This window comes from Callithrix jacchus, chromosome 5 (genome assembly GCF_049354715.1).
Source record: "Callithrix jacchus isolate 240 chromosome 5, calJac240_pri, whole genome shotgun sequence".
Taxonomy (NCBI): Eukaryota; Metazoa; Chordata; class Mammalia; order Primates; family Cebidae; genus Callithrix; species Callithrix jacchus.
Genome location: NC_133506.1, coordinates 48,944,105 through 48,960,716, shown reverse-complemented (window position 1 = coordinate 48,960,716; position 16,612 = coordinate 48,944,105). Strand labels below are relative to the sequence as shown.

The following is a 16,612-nucleotide window of genomic DNA, read 5'->3' as shown; positions in this document are numbered from 1 at the left end:
TTGCAACTTTAAATTAAAAAAAATTTTTAAAAATATAATGTGCAGAAGGGATATTTGTACACCCGTGTTCATAGCAACGGTATTCACAATAGCCAAAACTCAGAAGCAACCCAAGTGTCCAACGGAGGAATGGATAAGCAAATGTGATATGTACATGTAATGGAATATATTACTTGGCCCTAAAAAGGGAAGAAATTCTGACACATTGTATAACATGGATGAACCCTGAGAACATTACGCTAAGTGGAAATAAGCCAGTCACAAAAAGAAAAATGCTATGTGGTTATACCTCTGTAAGGTTTCTAGAGGTAGACAAACTGACAGAAACAGAAAGAGGAATGGTGGTTGCCAGGGGCTGGGGATGAGGTGGAAAAAGAAATAAGAATTCTTGTTCCATCAGTACAGAGTTTCAATTTCATCTTTTGTGAGACAAAAAATCTGTAGATGAATATTGTTATGTTTGCACAACAATCTGAATGTACTTAAAGCCACTCAACTGTGCACTTAATAGTTAAGAGGATAAATTTTGTGATATGTGTATTTTACTGCAATTAGAAATAAAAATACATAATGTATGATTTTTTTCTCTATAAAGCTTTTTGAAAAAGCAAACAAACCCATCAACCTATGGTCATACCAGATAAAGAAAGCTGTCATTCACATTCTGCTGTATTTCCTTCTAGTCTTTTCTTTTCCCATGCTTTTTTTTTTTTTTTGAATTGGAGCCTCACTCTGTTGCCTAAGCTGGAGTGCAGTGGTACAATCTGGCTCATTACAACCTCTGCCTCTTGGGTTCAAGTAATTCTCCTGCTTCAGCCTCCAGAGTAGCTGGGATTACAGGCATGCATTACCATGCCCAGCTAATTTTTGTATTTTTAGTAAAGATGGGGTTTCACCATGTTGGCCAGGCTAGTCTTGAACTCCTAACCTCAAGTAATTCGCTAGCCTTGGTCTCCCAAAGTGCTGGGATTACAGGTGTGAGCCACGGTTTCTGGCCTTCCCATTCATTTCATTAGGTTTACACAGTTGTATATGCTGACTATATGATGCACTTGTCTGGACATATTTTTTCACTTGAAAGCATCAGTATAAACAGCCATAGAAGTTCTATTACATACATTATAATAGTCTATGATACTATGATAATATAATATTGAACGTGTAATGTTTGTAATTTTTATTCAATAATACATAACACTTGATGAACATCTTTGTGTTTCAAGCTTTTCTGTATGCTGGAGTATTTGCATAGCCTTGAATTCTTAAGCATGAAATTCCTGTCAAAATACAGGAACATTTTTGTGGTAGGGAAGTGTGCTACTTAGTAACAGGGTGATTCTTCTTCCCCAGAACTTTGCTCTGGATTACTGTGTGGAAAGCATGCAATTTCCTTTAGTCTAATCTGAGTGGAGTTTCTCGTTTATATCTTGTTATTTAGTGGGAGTGTTCATTTTAGTGAGAAAAAGACATTGAACCTAAGTATAATTCGTCTTTTTAGAAAAGGAAAGCTTCCAAATTTTTAGTAGAAGGATAAAGGCAAATTGAAAATCAGATGACATTTGATATGTGTAGAGAAATTATGCACAAGATAATCATAACAGACATGTAAAACTATTCCTTGGTAAGGAATAGTACGACTGCAGTAGTAGCAACCAGTTATTCTGTATCTTCCAAATTCCAGGCACTTTATACACATTACTGTTAACTCTTGAAATAATCTCATTTTAAAAATGAGCGATAAAGGCCGGGCATGGTGGTGCATATCTGTAATCCCAGCGCCTTGGAAGGCAGAGGCAGGTGGATCACAGGAGGCTATGAGGTCAAGACCAGCCTGGTAAACATGGCGGAACCCTGTCTCTACTAAAAATACAAAGATTAGCCAGGCATGGTGGTGCACATCTGTAATTCCAGCTACTCGGGAGGCAGAGTAGCTGCGAGAGTTGCTTGAACCTGGGAGGTGGAGGTTGTAGTGAGCCAAGATCGCACCATTGCACTCCAGCCAGAGCAACAGAGTGAGACTCGGTCTCAAAAAAAAAAAAAAAAAAGGGAGAGAGAGAGAGACAGAGATAAAAAAGTAAGTCATTTGTTCTAGGGTTCACAACCTATAAAAAGCAGAGGATGGCTTTAAAGTTAGCCCTTCCTACTCTGAAGCTTCCAAGCTCATGACATGCACTACCCTACCTAGATTACAGGTGAATGCCTTGATGACCATCAGTGGAGAGAACCATTTCCCTTTGACATTAGATGTGCACTTGAGAGAAAAAGGGTCCCTGACAGTCTTTGTTTTGAATGGGTTGGGACCCTCTGGCAGGTCTAGAAGCTTGAAGGAGGATGATTATATGGTTGGAAGAAGAGAGATGGGTCAAAGAAAAAGTGGAGGCCAGAAATTGGTGGACTTTTGGAAATTGCAATGGCATCACACTCTGACACAAGAGGGAAGTCCTGGCTGAAGGGTGCTGTTTCACACCAGGTCTACTGGAGGCTGACATTGTCTCCTCTTTGACCATGATATTAATGTGATACCAATTTCATGGAAATTTATATTTTTATTATCATTTTCTTTGAAGTGGCTCCAGATTAGTTCAACACCCAGACTTTCCTAGCTGGGTTTCTCTTAGGGCAAAGTTTTTTCTGGGAATGAAAGCAAGGAGAAAGAAAATAATGACTTTATTATAGTTCCTTTCATGGAATTTCACAACACACATTCACATATTAAAGACTCTGAGGGGTCCTGCAATTAAAAGCAAACCAAACCAAGGTGTATTTTTACTTAACCCAGTACTTGCCAGGTTTATCTGATAATTCTTTTCTAAAAATACCTTCATGACAGATTCTTTTTTTAAATTTTTAAATTAAAAATGTGTTCTGTTTTGTTTTGTTTGGCATTGGGAGAGGTGGGGGACAGGGTCTTGTTCTGTCACCCAGGCTAGAGTGCAGTGGTACAATCACAGTTCATGCAACCTCAACCTCCTGGGCTCAATCCATCCTCCCACCTCAGCCTCCTGAAAACTGGGACTATAGGTGTGGAATAGCATACCTGGATAATTCTTTTGTATTTTTTTTTTTATAGACAGGGTTTTGACATGTTGTCTAGCCTGGTCTCGAACTCCTGAACTCAAGCAATCCGCCCATCTCAACCTCCCCAAGTGTTGGGATTACAGGTGTGAGCCACCATGCCTGGCCAAATTATTTCTCATATTAAAAGAAAGGTAAAAACCTTGTTTCTCTCTGTGCCTAAAGAGGAGATCCTGGCAGATAATTAAAACTGGAAAATGAAGGGAAGAGGAATAAGAAAACTCTTATTATTTCCCACTGTTCGGAATGAATTGCATAGACTGGATTGAGGAAAAAAAGGAAGCAGATGCTCTCAGTTGCCTCTCAAATGGTGGTTGAGGCTGGGCTTTGCTGCTGCATTTTTTTTTCTAGTATGTTGAGCTACTACAAAAATAAAACGGAAATAAATAAAAAATTTAATTACATATCTAAAAAGTTCTTGGCAGCGTTCATTAAATAGTTTGTGAGGGACAGCCAGGCGAAGAGATGTAATTATTTTTGTATTAATTACAGAGTCACCAGCAGATGCGTAGAGTGACGTGTGCTTTAATTTGGCCACGCCAGCCTTTCTCATCCCCTGGCTCAGCACTTTGGCTGGCTCCTGATCTTCTTGCTGTTGCTCCATCCTCTCTCTTCACTCTGCTGTTGTTCTTGTGCGACACTCTTGTTTTTAGGGCATGCCTTGTGGTTGCGACAAGGGGGCACCACTGGCATTTACTGGAGAGGGGCTGGGAACGTGAGGCACCTTGCAATGTGTGGGACAGTTTCACACAAGGTGGGGTCGTCCCTCATCCTGCACCCATTTGTTATTTTTTTCATTATTACTATTTTTTTTTTTTTTTAGGAGATAGGGTCTTGCTCTGTCACCCAGACTGGAGTGCAGTGGCGCGATCATAGTTCACTGTAGCTTTGATCTCCTGGGCTCAAGTGAGCCTCCTATTCAGCCACCTGAGGAGCTGGTACTACAGACGCATGCCACCACACTAGGTTAATTTTTAAGTTTTTTGTAGAGATGGAGTCTATGAAAAGACCTAGGTTAGCCGGGCATGGTGGCTCACGCTTGTAATCCCAGCACTTCGGGAGGCTGAGGTGAACATGTGACCTGAGGTCAGGAGTTCGAGACCAGCCTGGCTAACATGGTGAAAGCTTGTCTCTACTAAAAATACGAAAATTAGCCGGGCGCCTGTAATCCCAGCTAGTTAGGAGGGTGAGGCAGGAGAATCGTTTGAATCCAGCAGGCGGAGGTTGCAGTGAGCCGAGATCGCACCATTGCACTCCACCCTGGGCAACAAGAATAAAATTCCGTCTGGAAAAAACAAAAAACAAAAAACCTGGGTTATGTTGCTCATGCTGGTCCTCAACTTGTGGGCTCAAGTGATCCTCCCACTTTAACCTCCCAAGGTGTTGGGATTACAGGTGTGAGCCATTGCTCTCAGTCTGTACCATTTTTGAAAATACCTCTGCAGGCCAATGTTTTTCAAACTTGGCACTGTTAATATTTTCAGCTGGATTGATAATTCCTTGTGGAGGGGCTGCCTGTCTGTGCATTGTAGATAGATTCAACCTCATCCCTGGCCTCTACCCACTAGATGCCAGTAGCATCCACTTTACTCCTGAGTTGTGACAATCAAAGTTGTGTCTAGACATTGTCAAATGCCCATTGGGGGTGGAGGACCAAATTGTCTTTGGTTCAAAACCTTTTTATAATTGTGTGAGGCTAGAACTTAACACTGTTTTACATGTAAATACAAAGTCTTTTCTGCACAGTTTAACACACACTGTGATTTCCAGAAATAAAGCTTATCTGATAAAGAGAACCTATTCTTTGCTTTATTTGGAATTTAATGAGAGTTATTTGCCATTTTAGAAAATCAGGTCACCTTTGTATTACTGTTCATGATACTCAGGATGTCCATTCAGCTCACTCATATTGCTCAGCATTTACCACTGACATGTTCATGAGGAGTCTACCTGTGGCACACATCTGACTGCGTCATTCCATCTTCTAGGATGTCATTAGTCTGAAGGTGGTCCACATAACAGCAGTATTGGTATTGCGTAGAGATTGTCAGAAATGCAGAATACAGGGCTCACCCTAAGCTGCTGATTTGGAATCTACATTTTAACAAGATGTTTGGGTGAGTTTTATACATGCTTGAGTTTGAGAAGCCCTGTTTGGGTGCATTTTTGTGCCTCAATTTTCTCCCTTTTTTTTTTTGAGGTGGAGTCTTGCCCTGTCGCCCAGACTCTGGAGTGCAGTGGTGCGATCTTGGCTCACTGCAACCTCTGTCTCCTAGGTTCAAGTGATTCTCCTGCGTCAGCCTCCCAAGTAATTGGGATTACAGGTGTGCGCCACCAAACCTGGCTAATTTTTGTATATTTAGTGGAGATGGGGTTTTGCTATGTTGGCCAGGCTGGACTCGAACTCCTGATCTCAAGTGATCCAGCCACCTGGGCCTTCCAAAGTACTGGGATTACAGGCATGAGCCACTGTGCCTGGCCGACTACATTCTTTGGTTATAATCTTGCATTAATCTTTTACACTGTCCTTATAAGACTTATTGCAAGTTATAATCACATCATCGTATATATAATTTTTAATTTAGCATCACCTATGTAAACTCTAGGAAGGTGAGAGTTTGATCACAGTACAGTACCAAGTGTAAAATGTCTCTCACAGAGTGGGTACTTGATAAATATTTGTTGAATGAATGAAGTTCTAAAGACACTAATTTGAAGCCTATCTCTTTTTTTTTTTGTTTTGTTTTGAGATGGACTCTTGCTCTGTCTCCCAGGCTGGAGTGCAATGGCGCGATCTCAGCTCACTGCAACCTCTGCCACCTGGGTTCAAGCAATTCTCCTGCCTCAGCCTCCTGAGTAGTTGGGATTATAGGTATGTGCCACAACGTCTGGCTGATTTTTGTATTTTTAGTAGAGATGGGGTTTTATCATGTTCGCCAGGGTGGTTTTGAACTCCTGACCTTGTGATCTACCTGCTTCAGCCTCCCAAAGTGCTGGGATTACAGGCATGAGCCACTGTGCCCAGCTGAAGCCTATCTTTTCTGACATGGAAACCACTAAGGGTTTTAAAGTATTTATCACTAAAACAATACAAAAAAAAATAGATGTAGCTAGAATCTTCCTTCTCTAATTCTATGAAGGAAACAACTTAGAGCATGGAAAGAGAAGAGACTGGAAAAATAGCCCAAGGAAACACGAGCGGACTCCAGAAGCTTTGCCATCTATTTGGTGCTTTCAACTTCAAAGAATAATTTCGTCTGTCATTTTGAAGCAATTTATATTTTTTTCAAAGACCATTCATATATATTCTCTTCTGAAATATATTGGATAAATATTAGTACCCCAAAGATAAAGAAGTTGAAGCAGAGGGAGTTTAAATAATTTGCTCTCATGGTGATTCAGTGATGAGTCAGGACACCTGACTCCTACTTTAGGGCTTCTTAAAGCTGTTTGGTTGTAAATGAAAAAAAGTATATTAAGTGTTTTATTTATTTATTTTTTTGAGATGGAGTCTTGCTTTATTGCCCAGGCTGGAGTGCTGTGGTGCGATCTTGGCTCACTGCAACCTCTGCCTCCTGGTTCAAGCAATTCTCCTGTCTTAGCCTCTTGAGTAGCTGGGATTCCAGGTGCCTGCTACCATGCCTGGCTAATTTTTGTATTTTTAGGAGGCCATGTTGGCCAGGCTGATCTTGAACTCCTGGCCTCAAGTGATCTGCCCACCTCGGCCTCCGAAAGTGCTGGGATTAAAGGCATGAGCCACTGTGCCCGGCAAGGGTTATTATTTTAAAAAGACTGTGACAAGGAAGCAAAGTAGCAGAAGGGACATGACGTTTAGCGGCATAATCCTGGGAGGAACCTGTAGTTAGTGTTTTTCGAATGGAATTACAATTTGGAAATCCAAATTGGCTTATCTACATTGCTGAATTTCATCATTAGCGTTTCATTTAACTTTTTCTAAGAGAAATCTCTGTGTGAGGAAACCCTTCAAGTTGAGTGGACAAATTTCAGTTCTTAGAGTGAATAAAATACAGGTAATTGCTTAAATATATTGAATACTTTTGATATGCCAGACACAGCTTCATGTGGGCAGGTGGATACTATTTTAAAACATTTTCGGATGTATTACCTTTTCTTAATTCCTTTCTTCCATGTAGTCTTTCCACCACTGGCAACAGAGACTGAGACTAATTGCTCTTGGAAAGGGAGGTCACAAAATAAACCAGATAGAACAAAGTGGCTGAGTTTCCAGATGGCAAGAGGGATTCTGTTCTCCTTCTATCAAACCTCAAAAAGGTTGAGTTAATGAAAAATATTTAATGGTTACATATTAGTAACACCTAGGTTGTAGCTTGATTTCTTTTCTTCCTTCCTTCCTTCCTTCCTTCCTTCCTTCCTTCCTTCCTTCCTTCCTTCCTTCCTTCCTTCCTTCCTTCCTTCCTCTCTTTCTTTCTTCCTTTGTTTCTCTCTTTCCCTCCCTCCCTTCCTTCTCTTTCTTCTTTCTTCCTTCCTTTTCTTCCCTCCCTCCCTCCCTCTCTCCCTCCCTCCTTCCTTCTTTCTGTCTGTCTCGCTCTATCACCCTGGCTGGAATACAGGGGCACGCTCACTGCGACATCCACCTGCCAGGTTCAAGCGATTCTTGTGCCTCAGCCTCCCAAGTAGCTGGGACTACAGATGTGCACCATCACGCCTGGCTAATTTTTGTATTTTTAGTAGAGGTGGCATTTCACCATGTTGACCAGGTGGGTCTTGAACTTCTCACCTCAAGTGATCCACTTAACTCAGCTTCTGGAAGTGCTGGGATTACAGGCATGAGCCACTGTGTCTGGCAGTGGTTGTCATTTTTGACCGATCACATATACATTATTTCTGTTAATCATTAAAATAATCCAACAAGGTATTTAATATTACAGAGGAAATAAACCTCTGTAGGTTTAGAGACTTGAAGTGACCTATCTGAATAATTATAAGTGAAATGGAATATTCCAACATTCAATTAAAATACATACATATATATAACACACACACACACACACACACACACGTAATATTGATTTCAGAGCCTTTAGTTTTAACCACCAAGCTAATTGTTCCTGATGTTGAGTTGGATCTGCACTGATGAGACCATACATTTCTTGTCAAAGGGGTACTTCATCAGACCCTTGAAGAATAAGGGCAATACTGTTATTGATCATGATAGCTTGCTTGGAACATTTAAATATAGATAGTGTTCAGGTCATAATTGACACACTGGACTTCTAAACTTCCTCTTTTAAAGCACAATTTGTAATAAATCAACCATGTGTCTCAAATGCATGATGTATATTTCATGACACAAACCAGACAACCCACTGCCTTCAGCTTTTGAGTAGCAGGAGAGTTTTTCTTTTTTTTTTTTGTAATCAATGCCAGAGAAAACATTTAAGCTGACCTCTACCTTATATCACCAACTTTGCATGTCTAATGGAGGGGGCAAGCTTGAAATAATTTTTATGGTAAGTCCCGTTTTTGTCTACTTCATGGGCAACTCCTAGAATGGTTTAAGATCTCTTCAGCACTGTGTGCAAAATGGCTGTTGAAAGCAACCAGGGTGATATCTTGGAGACCAACAAAATGTGAGGCAAGGGGACGTGGGGCTTCCCAAGACAGGAGGTTTCATTCGTGTCCTTACTTGTGTGTCAGCTTAGAAGATTTCAATGGCAGCAGAAAATCTTCTCCATAAAGCACACTCTTCAACTGCAGACTACCCAAGTAGTTAAGAAACAGAAATGAAAGAAATGGCATGAGAGTTTGCCCTATGAAAATCTCTTGACAACTAGTGATGGGATTATGGAGTCTTAACTGCTGAACAGTTATCCCTAATTATAATCAAAGGTACGTCAATCTAAATAAAAATGATAAGGCAGAGAGGCATTCTCTGCTATCTACCCCACCCCCCTCCACTAGCTTTTTAACAAAAATCTCTTCTCAGTATGATGCTTTGACAAAGCTTGGATTGAATAATTATAAAAAAGAGATGGAGCCCAGTGTTAAGTAAAACATTCTTTGCAAGAAGGAGTGGTGTTATTTTTTTTTTCTTTCATGGAAAGAATGGTTTCTTTTAGTTTTAAATATTTGATTCTATCATGGGAACCTCCTGTTGTCTCCATTGCATTTGACTGTGTCACAAAAGTTCTGTCATAAATCTCTCCAAGACATTACTTATTAGAAAAGACATTACTTGCCTTTAAAGCCTGGAATACATATCCTCATGGAAAAGGTGATTCTTGGGATGGGTTATGTTTGTATTCTTGCTTTCACTACCAGGAAGCTCAGAATCAAATTGGTGACCCAACTTTAGCAATTGTGTAGCCTTCTAAGACTGCAGTCTATCCTGTAAATTTCTTTTTATATTCTCTCTTTCCGTCTTCCTTTGGTATATGTGTTCATAGTTTGGCTCTACCATTTATTAGCTGTGTGATATTGAGGGACATAACTTACCTCTTCTGAATCTCAGTTTCCACGTCAACAAAATCAGGATAATAATATTATAGTGCTTTCCACAAATGTTGCCTGGCATTCAATAAGTGCTCAATGAAATGTAGATTTCTTTAATGATTTCTATTTCTTTTATAATTTTGCTGCATTGCAGACAGTACAGTATCTTAAAACTGCTGTGGAATGAGATGTAGAATAAATTAAAAATACATGCAAAAATTCTGCTTATGTGTTAGAAATAAGTAGTCATCAGGTCTTGGAAAATAGGCTACTCTTTCCTTCTAGAAATTTAAAAAATGAAGTAGAAAAGAAGCTCTTTCATTGCTGCATTAAACAAATGTTGAAAAGAAATCAGTTGTCAATTCAGATGTGAAGCTACGAAAAGTTTTTCCTTTTTATAAAAAAGGAGGAAATAGAATTTCAAAACATTTGATGTGGATATTAAGAAGAAGAAAGCAGAAAACAGTCATAATATCTACCATTTTATTAAGCGCTTATTATAAGCTCTGCCTTCCTCAATACTACCTGACAGTAGATTTAAGTATCTCTATTTGTTGATGAGAAGAGAGAGTCCTGGACTGGCTAAGAAATGTAGTCAAGGTCAGATAGTTAGCAAGTGGGAGAGCCAGCCTGAGGGCTTAGGTCTGCCTGACTTCAAAGCCTGTTCTCTAACCAGTATTTATTGCTGTCAATGGAACTAACTAGAATCTTCCAAAGGCCCATTGCTCAGCAAAGCTATATAATGCAAAATGATAAGAGTTGAAAAACTACCCAGGTGTTGCCATCCTTTCAAAAGATAAATTAAAAGGATGGCAAAGATCAGGACAACGTCCTGATGATGGAGAGAGTAAACGTCGCTGGTGGCTTCAGTGTTAATTATAATTTCACGTTCAGCAATTATACTTAACACTTGACAATTGCCATATATGGTTGCCTTTGGTTGGGGGCATGGCCGCAGAAGAGAGAAAGGAGGCAATTTTCCTGTACCCATTTTTATTGAGCCACATTCATATACTCCAAAAGAGCACTTAAATTGTTTGAAAGAGGTCTACGTGCTGGCAAACACCACCATAAACAACCTGGACAGCTTAAAGTCCAAACCGCCAACAACATGATTCACAGTGGAACCCATCTCCTCTAAGTGGAGTGCAGCGCCAAATGTTATTTATTGCAGCTAACTTACGACCCAACGAGATTCACTGCATGGACACAACTAGGGGACTTTACTGCTGCCTAGAATGTGAGTTGCTGGCATTTAGTAAGAATGGTATGCTCTCCAAGTACGGAAAGTAAACAAGGTAGACTTTTCTTTTTTGTAAACCACTGTGATTATATGTCTAAGCTCATGGTGGCAATATTTGCGGTTGTGTCTACACTGGAAATGAGGGTTGGTGGATTGGAACACACTTAAATAATTCAGCCAAATCCTCCTCCTTTCTAAAAAGAGTTTGCATTTACTTTAATGGAGTTTTCATTTATTGGGTTTCCATCTTTTGCCTGAAGCTTGACTGCTACTGTTTGATTTAATTGTTATAATAGTCCCCTAAAGATAGCTCTATGAACTCCTCTTTTTAGAGATCAGAAAACTGAGGGACAGAGATCTAACTACCAGGACCAAGAGCACATGCCTGGGAAGTAGCAGAGCTGGGATTTGAACTCAAGTTTCTGTCATCAATGTACCTGCTGCTTTATAGTAATAACTCTTTCTGGCCAGGCATGGTGGCTCACCCCTATAATCCCAGCACTTTGGGTGGCTGAGGCAGGTGGATCACTTGAGGTCAGGAGTTCTAGACCAGCCTGGCGAAACCTCATCCCTACTAAAAATACAAAAATCAGCTGGGTATGGTGGTGCCCACCTATAATCCCAGCTACTCGGGATGCTGAGGCAGAAGAATCACTTGAACCCTGGAGGTAGAGGTTGCAGTGAACTAAGATTGTGTCGTTGCACTCCAGCCTGGGTGACAGAGACTCCGTTATACACACACACACACACACACACACACACACACACACACAGAGTAATAACTATTTCTGTTTACCAATTTGATTATGATCAATAATTACCAATCTTTACAAACGAGCGGCACAATATGAGTTATGATTTTCTCCTTATGGATAAAGTTTCAGGAGGTTAGGTTGCCACCTGCATCCACACAGCCATTTTTCAGTGAAGCTGGACTGGAATCAGCGTTTGTCTGGAGCCCAACCCTGGCCTCAACGGGCTCCACTAATCTTTCCTGAAGTATGTTATGGGGAACCCAAGTTGCCCAGGATGCTCTAAGAAAAAAAGATGCTTTTAAAAGTTCAAGTATCTATGCTTTAAACAAAAGTGCCTAAAAAATGTCTACCTCTAAGCTGGGCATGGTGGCTCATGCCTATAATCTCAATGACTTGGGAGGCTGAGGCAGGAGGATCACCTGAGCCCCGGAGTTTGAGGCTGCAGTGAGTGTAACCTTACACTGTTGCACTCCAGCCTTGGCCACAGAGTGAGACCCTGGCTCTTAAAAAGAAAAATACTAACTGGGTGTGGTGGCTCACACTTGTAATCCCAGCACTTTGGGTGGCAGAGGCAGGAGGACTCTTGAGCCCAGGAGTTCGACAACAGTCTGGGCAACATAGCAAGACCCAGTCTCTTCTAAAAGTAAAAATTAAGAAAATTTAGCTGAGCATGGTGGTAGGCACCTATAGTTTCAGCTACTTGGGAGGCTGAGGTGGGAGGCAGACGCTGCAGTGAGCCATGGTTGCACCACTGCACTCCAATCAAAGCAATGAGAGAAACTCTAAAAAACCTACTCAAGCTCCTTCCCTCCCCACAGCCACTGCTCCTGTTCTACCCCTGCCGGAAGTGCTCTTCTCACAACTCCACCTAGACAGTTTCTACTCCACATTCACCTACCGGCTTAAAGCACTCGTTTTCAGAAAGATCTTTTCTTCTCCCAGAATCCAGATGAGGTCCCCAAATTTCCTCTCTCTTAGATCCCTCTTGTCATGAATAATATATCGGTCTGGGTTAGCGCTTTTTGACACAGCTCCCCACTAGTATTCAGGTTCTAGGAGAGCAGAGGTGGGACCGTTTGTGCAACAGTTTCGAGTTGCCACCATGGCGCCTGGTCCCTGGGTGTCACTTGGTGAAGACAGATGAATTTTCTGTTGATGTGGCCCATGGCTCTACCTTGATAGAATCATCAGAATGAAAGTAAAGGGCCTCAGGCATCTTTTCTCCCCCATCATTTTGCGGGTGGTGACATGGAGACTCAGGCTTACGCACTGGATGGCAATGATGACAATAATGATGCCATATATCACCTCGGTCCATTCTCAACTGGGAGCCTGTGTTTCACCAATTGTCTCCTGTAATCCTCAAGACAGAGGAGGAAACCAAGGCTCAAAGGTGTTAAGCAACTTGACCAAGTTCATACCTAATACGTGGCTCAGAGATGCCCGGCTGAAACTCCTGCCTCTAAGCCAATTCTGCCACCTGGCCCCCCTCCAGGAGGGAGTCACCTGTGGATGCCTGGGCCCTGCTCCCAGAGGTTTTGCCTTGACGAGTCTGGGGTATGACTTGGGCACTGGGGTTTTTAAAAGCTCCTCAGGGGATTCTAATGCACTACCAAGATTGAGAGCTACTGCTCTCAGAGAGGATTCATTTATTCACTTATTTCTGCCATCGAATCAGTTAATCCTTCTTTCAGAGACATGGTAGAACACATAACTTGTATAATTCTAAAACTTTCCTTGCTTCCTTCTCTCTTTCTTTCCTCCCCTTGCCCTCTAAATCCTAAACCAACCAACCTTTTCTTCCCTCCCTCCCTCCCTCCCTCCCTTCCTTCCTTCCTTCCTTCCCTCTCTTTCTTTCAAGAAAGGGGTCTCCCTATGTTGTCCAGGCTAGTCTCGAATTCCTGGGCTCATGGGCTCATGTGATTCACCTGTCTCTACCCAAACTGCTAAGATTACAGGTGTGAGCCATTGCACCCAGTCCTAAAACTGCCTTTCTAGATACACTAAATTTCTTCACAAGCACACACAAATATTTATTTTAGAAGTGCAGTGCACCACTGTGTGTAAAGGCAGCAAAACTTATGTACAGGCTTGAGCCAAAGTGGTTTAGTTGTACAAGAGCTTTGAGTCCCTGGGCTCTGTTGATTTATTTGCATTTCAGTGATAACAACAATAGCTGTTATCAGTTATTGTGGACTTACCTTATACCAGGCATTGTGTGAGGCCCTTTACATGAATAGAGAGGCCTCACAACAAAAGGGAGGTGGAGATGATCAGCAGAACTGTTACACGGAAGGGTCAACTGGTTTGCGGGACTGGAAGTGGTTGGGGTCACTATGGTTATTAGAAGTGGAGCCTGGATTTGGATCTCTTTTAGCTTGTCCCTATCACCCCCATCCCTTAACCACTGGACCATGTGGCCTCCTGGCGGGGGCTTCCAAGCACGTGTTCTGCCATCCTATTTGTGCACGGCAAAAACATAGAACCAGGCCTTCTTTCTCAAAGTAATTCAAGGCTTTTCGCCACCCCCAAATCAGCTGTTGAGCAGCTATGATATGTATTTTAAATGCTTTCCTTATAACATTTACTAGAAAACGTTCTGTCCTCCCAAGCATAGCCATAAATGAAACTAAATGAAGTTAACAGAAAGCTTGTGTGGAAGGTTCCCATAGCTACAAGCTGCTCCTTAAAAAGCCAGGGCTGGGGCAGGGCAGCGGTCAGGAAGGTAAAGGAATAACAAAAAAAGCTTTATTGACCAACAACATGGATGCCAGTGTTGTGGACACGAATTGTGTCCCTACAAAATTCTTATGTCGACGCCCTAAGCCCCAGCGCCACTGAATGTGACTGGCTGGACACAGAATCATTAAAGAAGCAATTAAGTAAACATGAGGCTATTAAGATGGGCCCTAGTCCAATCTGACTTGTGTCCCTATGAGAAAATGAATTTTTGTTTTGTTTTGTTTTTGAGACAGGGTCTTGCAGTGTCACCCAGGCTGGAATACAGTGGTACAATCTGGGCTCACCGAAACCTCTACCTCCCAGGTTCAAGTAATTCTTCCATCTCAACCTTCCAAATAGCTGAGATTACAGGCACTTGCAACCATGCCCTATTAATATATATATATGTATATATATATTTGTTTTTCTAGTAGGGACAGGGTTTCTTCATGTTGGCCAGGCTGGTGATCATAGGTTTACCAATGTGTTTGGGAAAGAAAATTCCCTGGACATTTCAAAAAGAGTTTGTTGGAAATTGTCAACTCCATAACTTAGGTCTCTTACTGGGCAGAACTAGTTTCCTGGTAACCACAAAGTAACTAATGAAGCAGAGTTATCTCAGATGTTGATTTTAGACCAGAAGAAGGACTTTCAAAGAGCTTCTCAGAAGAGAAGGGGATGTAGAAATTTCTAGCAAGGGTATACAGGAGTGTGTGTCTTAGAGAGTCTTTTTAGAACTTCTTTCATTTGAGCAATTTATTTATTTTTCAAATAAATCTTCTACAGTACCTAATATATAAAACAGATGAATAAAAAGTTTTATGAACTTGTGTGGGAAAGAAAAAGTTGGTTTTTATTCATCTGTTTTATATATTAGGTAATGTAGAAGATTTATTTGAAAAATATATTCAACTGTTACTAAAATTCTTAGTATACATTTATGAAATAATAATGTCTGATGACTACTAGACCAGGTAAAGTAGCAAAACTTTGTGTACTTTTTGCTCTTTACTTACCAGTAAACACAGATTCCTTCATCAAATATTGAGAAAACATTTGTTTCAGGCCTGCTGCTGGGTACTGCTTTGATACAGAGGACACAGCAAGGAACAAGATAAATAGGACCTCTGCTTCTGGCAAGTTTGCATTCCAGAGGGAGGAGAAGACAATGAGCACAAATAAGCCATCAAGACCACATCAGATGAAGTGAGTGCTGTGAAGACCATCAGGGTGATGGGTCTGAGTGGTGCAGGTGTGGGCATATCATTACTGAAACTCCTGGGGTTTGGTCTAGGTCCTACTGCTTGCCACACATAAGGCCAATCACTGAGACAATAAGTATTGCCCGAGGAAAAGGCATTAATCAGGTGTTGCAGCTCCAGAGATGGGAGATCAATCTTATCTATCTCTCCAACTGACAAAAAAATAAGGGGTTTATGTAGCAGGGAAGAAATGTAACTACCTGCAGGAAAATAGGAATTAGTGAGGAGTAAGGAAGATAATTTGGTCAACATAAAAGCAGGTGGTTGCTCAGGCCATCATGATGTGTAAGGGGTCTTGTGTCTCACTGTCCAGATGTGGTGATCTGGTAAGTTTCAGTTCCTTGATACTATCTGGGAGGCCTGAGAGTTTCAGAGGAAGGAACTCAGATAAGACAAATGTAATTTTCTCAACTTCAAAAAAATTTTTTTCTTTCTCAAGTTTTTAAAAATTTGAGAAAGTTGCATTGACTGGGAGAGTCAGTTTCTATGTTGTCTCAAAAGAAACCATAAAAATCAGTTCTATGGGACAACTGGGAGGGTTTCACTTTCAATGGGGCCACTTTGAGAAGTGGGCAAGTGAGCCCTCTCTGAGGAAATGACATCTGAATGAAGATCTGAAGGATGAGAAAGGGACAGCCATGTGGAAACCTGGAGGAATACATGTCCAGGTCAGGCATCCATAGACACCAATCCCCAAAGAGAGGAGAGTTTGGGCCATGGAAGGGAACATAATCAAAGCCAGTGTCAATGGATGGAGGCTCAGCCCTGACTGGTCAAAACCAACTCACCAACAACCAAGAATGAATCTAGAGCTGCAACCTCCATTCATGGCAAGCTGTGGCCCTCATGTCAAATCTGACCTGTCACCTATTTGTCCATGGCTGAGAATGGTTTTTACATTTTCAAAGGGTTGAAAAATATCGAAAGAAGGATGATAATTCATGACACATGAGAATTATATAAAATTCCAATTTCAATGTCCCTTGATGAAGTTTTATTGACATACATCTATGCACATTTTTCATTTATGTATCATCTGTGGCTGCCTTCCTGCTACAATAGCAGAATTGAGTAGTCATGAC

At 41.2% G+C, this 16,612-nt stretch overlaps 1 protein-coding gene across 2 annotated transcripts in view; it reads right to left on the bottom strand.

Annotated features, from left to right (window-relative positions):
* The window catches only part of TSHZ2 (teashirt zinc finger homeobox 2), a 512,491-nt gene that overhangs the window by 9,183 nt on the left and 486,696 nt on the right, over window positions 1-16,612 (bottom strand). The window lies entirely within an intron of this gene.